The sequence below is a fragment of the Cervus canadensis genome, chromosome 20 (genome assembly GCF_019320065.1).
Source record: "Cervus canadensis isolate Bull #8, Minnesota chromosome 20, ASM1932006v1, whole genome shotgun sequence".
Taxonomy (NCBI): Eukaryota; Metazoa; Chordata; class Mammalia; order Artiodactyla; family Cervidae; genus Cervus; species Cervus canadensis.
The window spans coordinates 17,817,128-17,833,660 of NC_057405.1; the positions used below are offsets into that span (position 1 = coordinate 17,817,128).

Sequence of the window (16,533 nt, forward strand, 5' to 3'; positions counted from 1 at the left end):
AGAACCGTTCAACTTCAGCTTCTTCATCATTACTAGTTGGGGCATAGGCTTGGATTACTGTGATATTGAATGGTTTGCCTTGGAATGAACAGAGATCATTCTGTCGTTTTTGAGATTGCATCCAAGTACTGCATTTCAGAATCTTTTGTTGACTTTGATGGCTACTCCATTTCTTCTAAGGGATTCCTGCCCACAGTAGTAGATATAATGGTCATCTGAGTTAAATTCACCCATTCCAGTCCATTTTAGTTCACTGATTCCTAGAATGTTGACATTCACTCTTGTCATCACCTGTTTGACCACTTCCAATTTGCCTTGACTCATGGACCTAACATTCCAGGTTCCTATGCAATATTGCTCTTTACAGCATTGGACCTTGCTTCTATCACCAGTCCCATCCACAACTGGGTATTGTTTTTGCCTTGGCTCCATCCCTTCATTCTGTCTGGAGTTATTTCTCCATTGATCTCCATTAGCCTATTAGGCCCCTACCAACCTGGGGAGTTCCTCTTTCAGTATCCTATCATTTTGCTTTCTCATTTCAGGCAAAGATGGGTTCAATAAAGGACAGAAATGGTATGGACTTAACAGAGGCAGAAGATATTAAGAAGAGGTGGCAATCAAATAAAAAAAAAAAAAAAAGAAGAGGTGGCAAGAATACACAGAAGAACTGTACAAAAACGATCTCCCGAACCAGATAATCACAATGGTGTGATTACTGACCTAGAGCCAGACATTCTGCAATGTGAAGTCAAGTGGGCCTGAGAAAGCATCACTACGAACAAAGCTAGTGGATGTGATGGAATTCCAATTGAGCTATTGCAAATCCTGAAAGATGATGCTGTGAACGTGCTGCACTCAATATGCCAGCAAATTTGGAAGACTCAGCAGTGGCCATAGGACTGGAAAAGGTCAGTTTTCATTCCAATCTCTAAGAAAGGCAATCCCAAAGAAAGCTCAAACTACCACACAATTGCACTCATCTCACACGCTAGTAAAGTAATGCTCAAAATTCTCCAAGCCAGGCTTCAGCAATATGTGAACCGAGAACTTCCAGATGTTCAAGCTTGTTTTAGAAAAGACAGAGGAACCAGAGATCAAATTGCCAATATCTGCTAGATCATTGAAAAAGCAAGAGAGTTCCAGAAAAACATCTATTTCTGCTTTATTGATTATGCCAAAGCCTTCGACTGTGTGAATCACAATAAACTGTGGAAAATTCTGAAAGAATGGGAAAATTCTGAAAGAGATGGGAAGAGGCCAGACCACCTGACCTGCCTCTTGAGAAACCTGTATGCAGGTCAGGAAGCAACAGTTAGAACTGGACATGGAACAACAGACTGGTTCCAAATAGGAAAAGGAGTGTGTCAATGCTGTATATCATCACCCTGCTTATTTAACTTATATGCAGAGTACATCATGAGAAACGCTGGGCTGGAAGAAGCACAAGCTGGAATCAAAATTGCCGGGAGAAATAGCAATAACCTCAGATATGCAGATGACACCACCCTTATGGCAGAGAGTGAAGAGGAACTAAAAAGCCTCTTGATGAAAGTGAAAGAGGAGAGTGAAAAAGTTGGGTTAAAGCTTAACATTCAGAAAACTAAGATCACGGCATCTGGTCCCATCACCTCATGGGAAATAGATGGGGAAACAGTGGAAACAGTGTCAGACTTTACTTTTTGGGGCTCCAAAATCACTGCAGATGGTGACTGCAGCCATGAAATTAAAACATGCTTACTCCTTGGAAGAAAGTTATGATCAACCTACATAGCATATTAAAAAGCAGTGACATTGCTTTGCCAACAAAAGTCCATCTGGTCAAGGCTATGGTTTTTCCAGTGGTCATGTATGGATGTGAGAGTTGGACTGTGAAGAAAGCTGAGCACCGAAAAATTGATGCTTTTGAACTGTGGTGTTGGAGAAGACTCTTGAGAGTCCCTTGGACTGCAAGGAGATCCAACCAGTCCATCCTGAAAGAGATCAGTCCTGGGTGTTCATTGGAAGGACTGATGCTGAAGCTGAAACTCCAGTACTTTGGCCACCTCATATGAAGACTTGACTCACTGGAAAAAACCCTGATGCTTGGAGGGAGTGGGGGCAGGAGGAGGAGGGGACGGCAGAGGATGAGATGGCTGGATGGCATCACCAACTTGATGGGCATGAGTTTGAGTAAACTCCAGGAGTTGGTGATGGACAGGGAGGCCTGGCGTGCTGTGATTCATGGGGTTGCAAAGAGTCAGACATGACTGAGTGACTGAACTGACTGACTGACTTACTTGATCTTATTTTTCATCATTAGTAACCTGTTAATTATCATAAATTATTATTACTTTTTCAATTTTTAGCCTGGTTTTTAGTTCTGGGACATATTATGAAAATCGTTCAATAGCAACTCCTTGATGATTGTCACTTTTATTATCAGTGTCCCTATCTCTATCTATTTGGTACTCTTTCAGTGTTGAGGAGTGCAACATTGCAGGGGCTGGTAACTATTTGTCTCTGTTCTGAGATACATAGGAAGAGCCCCTTGTTAATAACCCTCTCTGTATATAAGAGTCTATCTGCTTCATTTCTCATTGACTGAATAATTCCATTTATTAGTGCCCGAGTTCCTCTGGATCCCAATTATTGCAGGATTGAAGATTGACTCCCTGGCCCATTCAAGTGGGTCCACTTGTACAGGTGGACCCCCCTGAGTTTTTCATGAAATTTATAAATTTCACTTCATTATTTATTGGGGCGGGACCTTTCCTTTTGTTGTTTTCCAGCTCTCTTTATACTCTAAATATAAGGTTCATCCTTAGAGTTTACCAATATAAAAGAGACATTCAGAGTATTATCTAAGCTAAGCAAGCATGCTTACTTCCTCAGCATATTATTCCAAAGAAGAAGATACGGTATGAGGAGGATTTGGTAGTTATGTTCTGGCTGTGTATTCCTAGAATCCACCATACTCACATTACTTTTAATTTTTTAATTAATTTTTTTAATTTTTTTTAAATGAAACGGTCAATTTTATTCAAATCCTTCAAAATTTATACTAAATACGTTGTTTCTAAAAGGTTTCACCTTTATATCTGGTTTTATTATTTCACCTTTCCTTTAAAGGGTTTTCAATTTTCCTGTACAGTTCTTCAATAGAAGCCAGAGTCCTGAGCTGCCCAGTTAGGAGCCTCTGACCTACTATTCTGATTAAGTTTCTTCTCAATATTCATGGCCAACATCTGGCTTCTAAATGAAAGGCTTTTGGTCTTTTCAATCACTTGCTGATAGGGTGAGACTGCATTGTTACCCGTAACCACATGACCTAATTTAGAATCAATCTTGGCATCCAGCCTTGCATTTCTAATCAAATTTACAATCCACCTTTCAGCTTCTTCTGGAGTCATGTTCAATTTTTCTGCCAACATGTTAATGCTGATGCACTGATGGATGCGACAAAAAGTCTCAATTATGAAGAGACGGGCATTTTCAATGAAATCCTCAAGACAAGCCACCAAGAAGAAATCATTCACTAGTACTGATTCACATTCCCTTAGCTTTTTCTGAGCCCCATCAAAGTCAAAATTAACATATAAGCACTCAACAAATTTTGTAATTGGGTCTTTATATGTGTAAGACTCCTGCTGAATAACTTTGACCAGATCTTTTGTCACCTGCCGGCTTTTTCGAACATCTTCGCTTGTTTTGACTGCTGTGGTCAAACAGCGAAGAATATGTGAACACATCGTTTGAATTGCATTAAGATACTGTGGCTGGTAAAGGAAGAGATCAATAATGTTATCGCGCCCTTTGGGGGTGATTGAAGAAAATAAAGAGAGGCCAATGAATGAGCCATGTCCGCTGCTGAAGAGACTGAAGTGGAGAACTCACAGAATTATTATCTATGGTCTCTTTTAGCCGTGTCAGATCTTCTATGGCTGCATCCCAATTCTGTATTAAGATTTCAGAGGCCAGTTTTCCCTGGCATTTCTCAAAGCATTTCTATCCGTTGCTGGAACCAACACTCTCAAGAAATAAAGATATTCTGCTGCTCCAGAGTAATTTCCACATTCATACTGGAATTTTGCATACCTGTACAGTGTATCTAAATATTCCTGCCGGAAACCATTTTTGTCTGCCAAGTAGTCAAACGGCATCCGACCATCCCTGGTTGACTGCATTTGTCTTGTAGTTTCTGGATCTTCAAACATCTTCACAATTGGTTCAGTTTCTTCTTGAAGCTGTTTCAGCTGTGCAACAGTTGTTCTTTTTTCTCTCAAAGCATGAGGAATATCATCAGAATAAAGGTTTTTGTATGCATCCATAGCAAAGTCTACCATGTTGGTATCGCTAAGAAGATCCAATTTCCCTTGTAATAACTCCTTTTCATTATATATCTCTTTTACGGAGAGAAACTCAAGCAACGGAAAGACTAAATGCCGATCTAAAAAGTGCTCGATGCGAGTGGTCAAGTAGTACTCCGCCATCTTGTCAAGGAAAAGCCTCACATTACTTTTTAAAATATACTTTTCTAACCCTCTCACTGCACACGTAATATATTTTAAAAAAATAAATAAAAGTTGCTCCTTAGGCTTTCTATTACACTTTTACATTTCGAAATGCAAAATGTATTGCATTTTTTAAAAAAGTTTATGCTGTGGAACATTTGCACATTGACTTATGAACTATACATGAATTTGCTCTTCAGTGTTAACATGTAAAGCTAAAGAAACGCACTGTAAAGCAAAATTATGTTTTACAACATTATGAGGCAAATTTAAATGCTACTGCATAATAATTGAGAATAACATCAATTAATAAGTCAAGATAGTTTTTCATGAAAGATTTCATCAAAAAATGCAATTACTAGAAATGACAGCGGTATGGAATTTATACAAAAGAATTGAACTTATATAACTGCAAGGTGCTAGTAACAGTTTATCATTATTATTTTTGCTTTTGGCTTTGGGTCTGGATAGCAGGGCAGATTTTCAGAAACAAAAGTTGGGTGCGACATGGAGGACAAAAAGGGAAACCTGGAGCCCATGAAGGTCAGCTAGGTCTGCACTGGTCTCAGTTTTGATGATCAGGTGACACGGTAGAGAAACTGGTGCCCAGGAGTTGCAGAAAGTGAAGGTCTGGTGGAAGCTGAAGGAGCTATGGTTGGGCCTGGCTGTGTCCCAAGCTAACAGGGTCAGTCAGCAGCAAATCGGCAATGATATTCGTGAACTACAAGACCACTGCTTGTAGTGAATTGCTCGTTCACTGCCCTCTGAGGCTGAAAACAACCTGGCTGCTACTTCCCTTTTGTCTTCCAGACACCATACGCAATGTACCTCGTGGCCCATGAGACCTAGAAAAATGGAGCTGAAAACCTAGCTCCAGTTCTGCTCAGCTAACTCAGTGTAGGTATGTCTACAATGAATAAGGAATATATGTTGCTCAATGGAATTTTAAAAAGAAGTTACTATAAAAGTCTATATTTGCTTTAAAAAGAACCATGAAATATCAAATCCTGAGACTAACTATATCAGTCTACTAATGTGAGGTATTGTATTACTTAAAAAACTATATTACATTAACAGATCATATTCAGGGAAAGAAAAACATGCTGTTGAATACATTTCTGAACTATTGATATATTAGCATCTGAGTACTCTGTGTTCACTTTGATTTTCTGTCAATATCTGGCTTTGTTTTCTTGATAACCCCTTCATGTCTTTACAGGATAATCTGAGTAAAGACATGTATACACCATAACATTGCTACAATATTTTTAGTAGAAGTAATCATGAACTGTGTAGGTGGATCATAAAATACATATTTGTCCAAAGAAAAATGATTTTGTTCTATGACAGAAAACAATGGTTCAAACTTTAATCAAAATTACACACGTAACGTGGTGTGAGAGTACTTTTCAAAACCCAAGTGCAAGAAACAGAATCCAAAGCTTATCTTACATTTTTTCACACCTATTTAATGCCCATTAAGGATCATGAAAGATAAAGCTAAATTGATTCAGCAATAAAATTCTATGGTGCTTTTCAAACTAATATAATGATAATGTATTATTCAGATTTTCAGTATCATTAACACTGAAACAAAATGAGAGTAGAAGTTATATATTTTCTTCCTTGAAATATTAAAATGCTATATAATTCCACAAAGCATGATAGTACTGGAATAGTAAAAAAAAAATTAAGCCAAAATTAAGATATTATTGTAGGTAGTGTGACATTTCATTAATGTATAAAGCTTTGACCTACATTATGAACTAGCCTAAAAAGCACCAAATATAAGCAAAAAAGGACTTCCCTGGTAGATCAGTGGTAAAAAATCCACCTGCCAATGCAAAAGACACTGATTTGATCCCTGGGTTAGGAAGGAAATGGCAACCCACTCCAGTATTCTTGCCTGAGCAAACCCATGGAAAGAGGAGTCTGGCGGGCTACAGTCCATGGGGTCACAAAAGAGTTGGGCACAACTGAGAGACTAAACACCACCAACAACAAACCTGTGTTTGTTTTAAGTAGTGAGGAGCATTTGGTCAGTCATTGTGTGTCTCTAAATTTCTGTGCGTTTTGTCCAATCTCAGCTTCCTTTAGCTTTGTTAACTAGACCAGGGGTCAGCAAACTATAAAAACAAAGCCAAACCCTTCTCACACATTTTTGGTATGAATTTCAAGCGAAGAATACATTTTACATTTTTAAAGTTTGCAAAAAATAAACAACAACATATCATAAAACAAAAAAAGATGCAACAAAGTTCACATGTGGCCTACAGAACCTAAAACATTTATCTCCTATTCATTCAAGCAAGTTTGTCATTCCCTGGACTGGACTATAAGTTCCTGGGCATCATGATCTATCTATCTATCTATCTATCTATCCATCTATCTATATAATGTGCATATATATATGCACACACCATGGTATACTTAGCCTAATACATGTTTTATATACATACATGGGCTTCCCAGATTGTTCAGTGGTAAAAAATCCACCTGCCATGCAGGAGATGCAAATTTATCCCTGGGTTAGGAAGATCCACTGGAGAAGGAAATGGCACTCCCCATTCCAGTATTCTTGCCTGAAAAGGCCATGTACAGAGGAGTCCAGTAAGCTACAGTCCATGGGGTCACAGAGTCTAACACAGCTTAGCAACTGAACAATGAAAACAGACAGTAAAGAACTGTCTGCAGTGCATACATGACACGCAATGAATATTCAATGGATTTGTTGAATTTATGAAAACTTACCTTATGATAACTAGTATAGGAAGGCACTTCACATCTGGAGCTAATGGTATAATGGTAAACATTGAAGAAAGAGTTTTTGATATGGATGGTGTAGCAATATAGCTATTGTATGAGCTTTGTTGGTGGCTCAGAAGACTGAGTGCCTAATTGACAATTTTGAACTGTGGTGCTGGAGAAGACTCTTGAGAGTCCCTTGGACACCAAAAAGATCAAACCAGTTAATCCTAAAGGAAATCAACCCTGAATATTCATTGGAAAGACTGTGCTGAAACTGAAACTCCAGTTCTTTGGCCACCTGATGTGAAGAGTTGACTCATTGGAAAGGATCCTGATGCTGGAAAAGATTGAGGGCAAGAGGAGAAGGGGACGACAGAGGAAGAGATGGTTGGATGGCATCACCAACTCGGACATGAGTTTGAGCAAACTCAGAGAGACAGTGAAGGACAGAGAAGCCTGGTGTGCTGCAGTTTATGGGGTCACAAAGAGTTGGACATGACTTAGTGACTGAACAACATCAACAGGTGGTTCCTGGGAGCCATTATGGGAGGTCCCACCTGTGACGAGGTCATGAAGAAAATACCGGGCAGGCAAGGCCGTCCGGAACCCCATCCATGACGAGGTCATGAGGAAAATACCTGACAGGCAAGGCCGTCTAGGATAAGGGACCCTCCAGGTTGGCCTCGGCCTCTAGCCAACCTTTATCCTTCCCCCTTTTCTGTGGTTGTTCTTGTTTGCCCTGTTACAGATCCTTGTGTTGCCTGCCAAGAGTTCTCCTGCTCCTCTTTTATTGAATGAGGACCAACTTAAAACCCTAATTAATAAATGTCCTACATGCTGGTACCCTATGAAAGGGCCAGGGATGAAGGAAATGCTTCAATTCAAACCCTTTTGCTGGCATTCTGGCTAGTTTGATAAATGTGTGCTCTCATTGCAAAAAATGCTCATGATTGTTCTAAACATCCTAAGCACAGTACGCTAACAAAAGAAACTATTAAGCATAGGTCCCTCCGTGGGGTGAGAAAAGCCCCACAAATATTATAGCCACAAATGTGCCCAATAGAAAATAGTTTAGATAGAGATTAGCTGGTGACTTCTTGCAGGTAATTAACTTTTAGACTAAGAGCCTGGTTTGTGCCATATCTGCTGTTTTTGCAGTCCTTTGCATTTCTGTTCTGTAAAAATGTAATCCTATCTAGTTCTCATAGAGATGACACCTAATAGAAAGAAAATAGATTAACCACAAAAAAGACAGGGTCAGCTACTGAAGTTGCTTAAAGTTGCACCAGGTGCAAGCCATAAATTGTCAACAGGCCTGAAAGCCAAAAGATATTATACATAGAGATTAACCATTAAAAAGGCCCTAATAGGCACAGAGCCCTTTGGGGGGTGAGGAAGCCCTATTAGAGAATACAAAACATATTGTTTTAAAAGTGGTTATTGGATCAACGTTTGATTGATGTTAATGTGCTGAGGTTGTGCAGCGGAAACTATTGTTAATATAGTTAGAGATCTAGAAAAATAAGAGTTTAGCCCTAGTGTAAAAACAATAAGATAATTGTTAATTTTAACCAGGAGTGCTAAACAGGGGCTGCCTCACCAGAGCCACAGAGTCTTTCAGTGTTAAACTTTTTAGATAAATTTACCTGAAAATTTCTGCAAATAGACTGACTTTTATGTTAACAGGATTGTATTTCTATTATGTTGCAACTTGCTGTACCATGAGACTGCCACTTTTCTGTTTTCTGCTAACCTCAAGGCCAGAAGATAATGTACAAAAAATCTATGGAAAAAGACTCTCATAAACAAAAAAATATACAGAGCACACCTGGTTTTGTGAAGGACAAGCTGATGTAATGTTAAACTAAGTCTGTGTGCTTATCTGCCCCTTAGAAATGTACCAACTTAGGGTATAAAGGCGATGGTGAAAAATAAAGCAACTGCCAGACTCTGCTGCATATCCTGGTCTGATCTCTCTCTCTCTCTCTCTCTTCCTCGCAGACTTGGCCCTATCAAGGCCGGTCCTACGTGTCTTCTCTCGCCGACGCCGTTCATCCTGAGGGTTCCCCTGGATCCTGCGGGGGCTGGACCCCGGGAGATGGTAAAGAATCTGTTTGAAATGCAGGGGACTTGGGTTTGATCCCAGGGTCTGGAAGATCCCCTGGAGAAGGAAATAGCAAACCACTCTAGAATCTTGCCTGGGAAAGTCCATGGACAGAGGAGTCTGGCGGGCTACAGTCCATGAGGTTGCAAAGTGTCAGAAACGACTGAGTGACTCACACACACACACACACACACACACACACACACACACACACACACACACACACGGCTATTGTACAAACAAAACTCATACATATTTTTCTTTAATGTGAAGCTGTTCTGGAAAGTGACCTCCTAGCTACAGACTCTATATCTTACCCAAGCTGAGATGTAGATATGGACTTGTGACCAGCTCTTGAATGAGCCAGATATTTCTCTTTTTCTTTCAGCAACCAGAAAACAACATACACACAGTGCATACGTCATGATATTATGGCATGAAGTGTTTGCATGCAGCAAATTGCACCTCAAAATTATACCTTTAAACATATCATTTGACTGATAGTGCCATAAGTGTATATGTATTCAGTTGAAACAAAAATAAACTGTACACACAGATACTGCCTCTGGCAGAATCCCCAAGGATTTGTAGGATACAAGTTGAGAGCTGCTGCCGTGTACCTTCTAACTTCCTGCCACCTACTTGACCCCAGAGTACTTCATTATTTTCATGCAATTATAATATTTATGGCTGAGGCTATTTCTTAGAGTGAAAGTTTAACTTGGCCCAAATATATAGAAAACCTAACACTCTATATAATTAAGAAAAGCAAGTAAAATGAGTAACAGTCTTTACCCCATTTACTTTCTCTCTCATTTTTTTTTTTTTTTTTCTGTTGTTTTTCCTGACTATGCTTCTATGAGTCATTGCTTTCATATCAAATTCAGGAAACCCATTACAATTTGAAATAATGGGCATTATTTTTACACTAAAAGATTATCCTCTTAAAATTATTCCTGCCAGTGTTGCCACAGTAAAAAGAAGTTTTTCATTATATATGAGCTTAAAAAAATGATGAGCCTGGGACTTCCCTGGTGGTTGAGCAGTTAAGAATCTGCCTTCCAAAGCAGAGCATGTGGGTTTGATCTCTGTTCAGGGAACTGAGATCCCACATGCTGCAGGGCAACTAAGCCTGCATGCAGCAACTAGAGAAGCCCATGTACCACAACGAAGACCCAGAGCAACCAAAATGAAAAATAAAAAAAAAAAAAAAAAAGAAAGAAAGAAAGAAAGAAAAGAATGATGGGTCTATACTAAGTACAGTAGTGAAGGCAAAAACTTGCAAGTTGGCATACAGATGTGGTGGATGTTACTTGTTACCCAGTGAACATTTCTTTTTCTTTCCTTCTTAAAAAAAAAAAAAAAGTTTTGATTTTGTTTAAGGAGTAGTTCAGAATCTCTTGATATTAAGGATGTTAAATTACTTTCATGTGTGCATGCTCAGTGGTGTCTGACTCTTTGTGACCCCATGGACTGTAGCTTATCAGGTTCCCCTATCCATTGCGTTCTTCAGGCAAGAATACTGGGGTACCATGCTGTTTTCTCCTCCAGGGGATCTTCCCAACCCAGGGATGGAAGCTGTGTCTCCCGCATTGGCAGGCAGATTCTTTACCCTCAGCCACCTGGGAAGCCCCAGTTTCTAGGTAGATTTCCTTTCCTATTAATAAAGAGTGACTGAAAGAAGGCTGTATTTTTGTGCTGCTACTTTCTGTTTGGCTATACACACTTTCTCTGTGTGTGTTCTGATGCCTTTTTGTCAACACGTATTGAAAGACTTGGGCTTCCCTGGTGCCTCAGTGGTGAAAAATCAACCTGCCAGTGCAGGAGATATGGGTTCTATCCCTCAGTCAGAAAGATCCCCTGGAGAAGGGAATGGCAACCCACTCCAATATTCTTGCCTGGAAAATCCTATGGATGAAGGAGCTGGTGGGCTACAGTCCATGGGGTCACAAAGAGTTGGATGTGACTGAGCAACTAAACAATTGAGGGATGTGGGCTCTGAAAAGCAAAATTATTGCATCCAGTAGTTCCTGACAGAGGATGAGACAGTTGGATGACATCACCAACTTGATGGATATGAGTTTGACGAATCTCCAGAAGTTGATGATGGACAGGGAAGCCTGGCATGCTGCAGTCCATGGGGTCGCAAAGAGTCAGACACGACTGAGAGACTGAATCAGACTGAATAGTTCCTGAACATAAGGACCAGTTTACATTTTATTTATGCTGGAAGCAAGAAAGCCTGGTTGTTGCTACAACATTCCAAAATCACGAGCTACTTAAAAAACATATATACTACCAATATAAATAGTGGCAGATTTGCCCCTGACTAAAGTACAAGCCCGTGTAACAGAGTATAATTCAGCCTGTTAGGTCAAAATAACAATCATAGTTAAAGATGCCACATGATTAACATCAAAAGGAGTTGTAGTAGCATACCCAGCACAATATTTGTCATTGTCAACTTTTTTAAAAAAAATCATCAGTGAAATTAAAGAGTTATGTGAAGAACAGTTAACAAAAGGACTTCCTAGGAGGTAAGACTGCTAGCTAAGAAATATTGAGCATGATGAGGATTCAGTAGGGTCCAAGTTGATGGCAATCTCCACGGTTTTGAGTGAGTAACCCCAAGGGCATTCCCTTCCTTTTCATATACAGAAAGGAAAAATGAATCAATCATTGGGATGCCCAAGAGCAAGTGGGTTCGCAAATTCTACTTCAAATCCTTAAAGTCTATATCATCAGGTTCTTCACATAAAATTGAGTCAGATTGCTTTTCTTTAGCAAAATATACAGAGGTTTGGTTGTAAGATTGCAATTTGGGGTTCTGTTCCAGCAATAATTAACAGCCAGAGAGAACCTTGCAGTTGGGGCTTAGTTTTGGGTTTGGTGTAACTTCGGACACCAAGAAGTCTATCCAGATCTAGGGGTAGCCTTTATTCTCATACCTGATACTCTAAATATTAAAAATGGGTTTGGGCAATTATTCTTTGCCAACTTCATGTCCCTTTATGGTTAAAAGTTTTAGCAAGTGAAGAGGCTTGAGAAGAAGAGCAAAAAAGTCATTCATATACCTCAAGAAAGTAGAACCCCTAGGGAATTTTGTATTATCCAGATCAAACATGAAATAAGGACTCTCAGTAAAACCCTGGGGCATTATTATCCAGGTAAATTTTTTTCTTCTGATATAAAGTCAAAAAATGCATTGACTAGCTTCAACTGGAATACTAAAGAATGCACTGCATAAATCAATTATAATAGAGAATATGCTTCTGGTGGGATGATGTTAATTGCACCGACAAGGCTTAGCACAACATGGTGTTGAGGGATAACAGTGTTGGTTATTGCTCAGGGTCCTGGACAAGTGTCCTTCCTAAGCCCTTAGGTTTTCTTACTGATAAAATGGGAATATTACATGGAGTAGTATAGGGGATAATGACAGCTTGAACCCTGCAATTTTCTATCATGGTCTTTGTGCCTCAAAGGACTTCTTTACTTATAGGATATTGATCAATTGTTAGAAGAAGTTTAGAGGGGTCTATTTGAATCTTGGTGGGAGACGTGCCATGAATTTTGTTAATATCAGGTGGAAATTTTGCCCATAAGGGGTTTGGTAGCTGATTCAATAGAAACAAGTGATCATTGTTCCCAAATCAGATCTAGTACCATCAGAGGTGGGCAGGAGGGATAATGAACTTCAAAGAGTCTTTTAATTCATCTAGTTGATTACTTCATTACTGTCAAATTCTATAATTATCTCCTTCTTTTTGTAAAAGGACATTTCTACATGATACTTCCTTAAAAAGTCTTGGCCTAGATGTATAGGTTGTTGGGGTTAAGGTAAAAATAATGTGTATTTATCAAAGGACTTAAACAGAATGGAGTAGGTTGAGAGATCCCCAGTATTTGAACTCTGAGGCAAGGGCTTTTTATAACAGTGTAGTTAAGTACCCAGTTTATGGTTCTGGTGTCAGTTACAACTAGAAGAAATTCATCCTCAATCTGGAGAAATGTTACTCCAAGTCATTTATGAAGGAGCATTGGGAAGAGCCACTGCAATTCCTTTAAGCCCTATCACAGAATTGGGAGGTCATTGGAAAGTCTTCCCTGATGGCTCAGCAGGTAAAGAATCTGCCTGCAAATGCAGGAGACACTGGAGACAAGAGTTCGACCCCTGGGTTGGGAAGATAACCCTGGAGTAGGAAATGGCAACCCACTCCAGTATCCTTGCCTGGAAAATTCTATGGACAGAGAATTCCATGGACAGAGAAGCCTGGTGGGCTACAGTCCATGGGGTCACAGAGAGTCGGACACTACTGAGTGACTGTGTTTGTTTTTTGAATGGCTTGTTAGAGGAATAATAGTGTCTAAAGCACTTGAATTTGTAAAAATCTCATCTCCAATGCTCTTGCTCTTTGCAATAATAGCAGAAAATGAAGTGTTTTGGTTTAATTTAGTAGCCTCCATTTACTGGAGTTGGAGATTAAGAATTTTGGTGGGCTCCCTTTGTGGTGGCTCATCTAGAGTCTGGTTCACCAAATTAACTAAATTTGGAGCAGACACTTTTTTCTGATTCCATTTTACTAGAAGGGAAAGGTCCCTGTTCAACACATTAGTAAACATAGACTTAAAAGCTACTTAAGTGGAGTCAACATTGAAAGGAAGACTAGAATTTTCTTTAAAAACAAATTGAAGTCAGTTGGAATAGTCATGAACAGGTTTATAAGATCTTTGTGTCCAAGCCTGACTTGTTCTAATCAACAGGCTTTGGAAAAGCCCTAGGAATTCTCAGTGACATCTTTATGTTATTGCCTTCCAGTTGTCATTCTAGAGCTTTCAAGATTTTCCCACTTAGCAATTGTCATCCAATGGTGGTTATGGCTTTCACTGATAAGTATATGAACTTGCTGATATAAGTCAGAGAAACCAGGCTGATATGTGTGGATTACATCCCCAAGCAAATCTGTGGGAATCTTCAGATACTTTGGGAAAATCTTTGACTATGGCTCCAAGTTCAGCTTTGGTTCAGAGAGACCAATTTGGTTCAGAGGACAAGTTCAGCCTCTGGTCCTCAAGTTCTGATAGGTTCAGAGAAGTGTGTGGGGAGAATTTCAGAGAAAGATTGAAGTTCAGTGCAATAATTATTATGTGAGAACTGAAGGTCCAGAGGAGGTGTAGGCAGCATGGTGGGTTGGGGGAGGGGGGGGGAGGTGGCAAAGAGGTGGGGATTGAGTCACAGAAGTGAGAGAGGATGAGACTCAGGCTTCAGAGACATTTTCATTCTTTGATCATTAACTATTTGCCTCAGTTAATCTTAAAGATCTCATTTTTTAGAGACACAATGTTAGATTTCTGATAATATTTGGAGGCCTCAAAATGCCAATTGAAATAGGCATTCTATTCAGTTTTGGATATTTTAGAGCTATGATTGTCCAATTTGGTTGTAATAAAATTAAGTTCCCCACAAGAGCTATTTATATTTTCCAAATTGCCTTTGTTCAGGTCTGTCTATTTGGTTAGAAATGCACCATAATTTTCAAACAAAATAGGTTGGGGTCTCTGTAAGGGACATGCCCTCAAAACATTTAATTTACTGAGATCTGTCTCAGGATTTTTTCTAATGTATAAGAATACTTTTCAGTTTATACAACTGAAACAGCTCAAATAGCCTGCAGGCCTAATAGCAGCCAGTTCTAAGACAACGATCTGACCCCAAAACTGCCAGGTGAAAGGCATCATCAGAGTTCCAGTAGAACAGCCACTGTTCCAAAGGGACTGTCTGAAGGCTGAACCAGCACATTTCCAATTAACTAGCCCTTAGTTTCAAAAGGAACAGGCCAAAGCCAAGTTAGATCCAGATGGAACAGCCTAATTTCAAAAATCATGCTAAAATGCCAAGCAAATTCTTGTACACAGAACAAGATCTTAACCAGAAAGAACAAAACCTTAAAAAAGATTCCAAATAAACATGGAGAACTTCAATATGAAAGAAAGCAAAAATGGCAGAATGTCAGATTCAGGGGGAAAACTCACCTTCAAGTCCCAATATCAGTGAGAAAAGGAGTGAGCACAGTGAACTCAGTATAGGCACTATACCTGTTTGCTCATTAATCTCGGATTTCTTGGTTGGCTTCCCTGGGGGCTCAAGGGGTAAATAATTTGCCTGCAATGCAGAAGACCTGGGTTTGATCTCTGGAGAAGGGAATGGCAATCCACTCCAGTATTCTTGCCTGGAGAATTCTGTGGACAGAGGAGCCTGGTGGGCTACAGTCCATTAGGGTCACAGAGAGTCAGACACGATAACACCCTCAGTTGTCTTGGGCAGGGGGAGTCTTCTCTGGTCCTCATATAGGCCACAAAAATGCTGATCTAAAACATACTACCAGTTCTTTCTCCAGCAAACGTTGGATTATTCTATATCAGCAAATAATTGTAATTCAGGCTTATGGCCATGGTGAGTTAAGTGCAAATCTCTTTCAAAAATGTAGAGGAGAACTCCTTTATAGAGGAGAAAGGAAGTGGGAGGATTACAGCAAACATAGAGCCCATGGCTTTTCATTGGCTGAATTGTGCCCATCATTTATTGGTTGAGCCCTTGCCAGGAAACAAGAGGGAGTCTCTTCTTCCTGTTGGACTCTGCTATCATTGTAGAGAATAACTCCCTCTTCTGACCTCCTGGTTGTATATTTTTTTCTACAAGTTTTATTCAGATATAATTGGTACACAGCACTGTATAAGTTTAAGGTGTAATAATGGCTAGGCTTATGTACATCATGGAATGCTTATCACAAAAAGTTTATTGAACATCCATCATCTCATATAGATATGAAATTAAAGAAACAGAAAAGAAATGTTTGTCTTGTGATGAAAACTCTTAAGGATTTACTCTCTTAACAACTTGCATATGTAACATAGAGCAGTGTTACAGTTATGATATAGTACAGTACATTCTAGTACTTATTGTCATATAACTGGAAACTTATACCTTTTGACAATCATCATTCAATTACTATCCCTCCTTCCCTGTCTTTGATAACCTCAAACCTTATCTCTTTATCTGTGAGACACTTTGATTGTTGTTTTTGAAGTAAAATTGGCCTACAACACTATGTAAATTCCTCTTTTATAACATTGTGATTTGGTATTTCTATACAGTTCAAAATAATAACATAAGTATGATTATTACAG

The 16,533-nt window shown here is 39.3% G+C and overlaps 1 pseudogene across 1 annotated transcript; it reads right to left on the bottom strand.

Moving 5' to 3' along the window:
• Positions 1-3,103: 3,103 nt before the first annotated feature.
• On the bottom strand, positions 3,104-4,482 carry LOC122422663 (annotated as a pseudogene). The gene has a single exon (XR_006263932.1). The product of XR_006263932.1 is annotated as a eukaryotic translation initiation factor 3 subunit E-like (transcript).
• Between the last annotated feature and the right edge of the window lie 12,051 nt (positions 4,483-16,533).